At 35.3% G+C, this 2,240-nt stretch overlaps 1 long non-coding RNA gene across 1 annotated transcript; it reads right to left on the bottom strand.

The window, feature by feature from the left end:
* Positions 1-448: 448 nt before the first annotated feature.
* LOC146905774 (uncharacterized) lies at positions 449-1,234 on the bottom strand. The gene is made up of 2 exons (XR_015017526.1): positions 869-1,234; positions 449-768 (listed from the first exon to the last, which is right to left on the bottom strand). It is a non-coding gene; the product is annotated as an uncharacterized LOC146905774 (long non-coding RNA).
* Between the last annotated feature and the right edge of the window lie 1,006 nt (positions 1,235-2,240).

The raw sequence follows: 2,240 nt of genomic DNA, 5'->3' as shown, positions 1-2,240 counted from the left end.
TTGGATCTACCAAATAATGCCTTACAAAAAGTATATATGTTAGTATAACATATGTTAGTTCACCATGTCTCGAATTCCAAAATAAAAATTGGTTTCCCAATATTTTTCTAAAGGAAATATTTTGATGAGGGTGTTATATGGTTTTCATTTGAGGGAAGCGTTTCTGGTTGGAGTGTGTAGGATGAAAATCATCGTCATCTTGATTCTGATGGACGGAGGAGGTAGTTAACAGCCGAGACTAGGAATATTCATATGACAGGAGCTGGAATTTGCCAAGGCTCTGTTTGTGAGTTCTAACAGGAGGGGAATGAGAGAACTTTGGAAAGATGGTATAAACTACTTTCATAAGCTCTCGTACGAGAGATCATGAAAATAGGCTTAAAAAAAGCTTATAAGCCAGTCTTAAGCTGTTTATGTAAGTCCTTCAGAATACCTTGAAAGGGGCTAATGCAAATAAAATATAATCTTTTCGCCAACATAATGTAACAAATGTAAAAATCACATAACGCAGACGAAGAAAACTCCACATATACATTAAGCATAAGAAAAATAGTATTTAGCAATTGCAAAACAAGAAAAGAAAAAAACCCCATCCTGCCATGAATTTAAGGATAGTAGGGGAATTGATCATCAAATTTTTTGCAGTATCAATTGATAGAAAGGCCAGCTATATTTGGCAGCGAAGGAACAAATTTTGGTAGCGATACTGGCTTTCCGATCAACTCACATTTGTGTCGTATAATTTTCAGGTCACTGATGAAAACAGCCCTGTTTGTTTATAACAAATCAGACAATCAAATGGTAAGCCATTCATGATGATTTATTTAACTAAAATAAAAATAATACAAGAAAGACAAAACAAACTCACTTGGAATTCTGAACGATGTTGACGACGAAGTGATTGAGTATAACAACGGAGCCTTTCTGCAGACTTCTAGAATGGACGAACTCTTTCAAATTCTTGTCGAGGAATAAAGCAGTGGAATACAAACCATCAGACAGATAAACCATGTGAGAAAAGCCACCGGTGACTTGCAGTACAGGCTTAAAATCATTATCAAAACAGAAATCATCACTGAACATTCTAACTATCGCCCCTTGTGTCAAATTCACATCCATTCTCTCGACCTACTTTTCCTCCAGTTTCCGATGGATGGAGCCCTAACTAACCAACTGATTCACTGAACGGAAATAAATAGTTTTAGAATCAGGGTTTTCTTTTGAGAAAGCTTTTTTTTTTATCCAAAGGGTTTTATTTTTTTATTGAAAAAGCATTTATTAAAAGATGGTGGATTCTAGGATGAGGGTTCAATTAAGTCCCTCAACGGTGGACCATCTAAGAACTACTGTTAGATTTAACCAACGGTTTAGATTTGTTGATAATTAAAATGAGAACATGAATACATTTGCGCACACAATTCTACCTATATCTCTTCCATCTTCTCCACCCCACCAAAAATATGTTGATGTTTTCTGAAGATTTTTGCAAACGGTTGACTTGAGAAGAGGCCAAACAATTGAAATTCATTTCATTTGGCCCTTTTAGTTTTGTTTGTGTTTGAGCGGTAGTGGAAATTTAATTTAAGCAATGATTCAATTTAAACATCTGGTCTAGAGCAAAAAAGCAATTGCAGAGAACAAAGATGGGGTTCCATTTCCTTCATTATTATTTAATTATTGAGAGAACAATCTAACAGTATGATGGTGTTATCAATATTATTTAATTATTTACCCTAATTAACATCAATTGAGAGAACACAGATATTATTTTGTGACAAGTTTTTCATTTGCTAGAAGTATCTTCTGCAAAATTTTGGTACGATGGGGATAGGGGAACTGGGGAAGAAATATGTTTCTAAAAAAAAAAATTGGGAATCACTCAAACAAAAAAAAATGACGAGGAAGAGAGGACGATATAGTGTGTGTATATGTATTGATGTTCTCATCTTTATTTTCAAAAGATCTAACCCATTGATTAAATCCAATAGTAATTTTTAAGTGGTCCACCGGTGACGGACATAATTTGACCCTCACCCTAGAATCCACCTTAAGCCTGTGTTTGGTTGAGGTGAAAAAGAGAAGAGAGAAGTTGGTGAGAGAGAAATTGAAGAGAGAATGCCAACTTCCCTTGTTTGGAAGACAGAAGAAATAGGTGAGAGATGCTAATTTGACGTGGGTCCCACACTTTTGCTCTTCTCCGCAAACCTGCGAGGAAAGAGGAGAGAAGTTCTACTTTTCAT

This window comes from Medicago sativa, chromosome 7 (genome assembly GCF_051527215.1).
Source record: "Medicago sativa cultivar Bolivia chromosome 7, Bolivia_mono, whole genome shotgun sequence".
Lineage (NCBI taxonomy): Eukaryota > Viridiplantae > Streptophyta > Magnoliopsida > Fabales > Fabaceae > Medicago > Medicago sativa.
The sequence above is the reverse complement of the archived record's forward strand: the minus strand, read 5'-3'. Positions and strand labels throughout refer to the sequence as shown.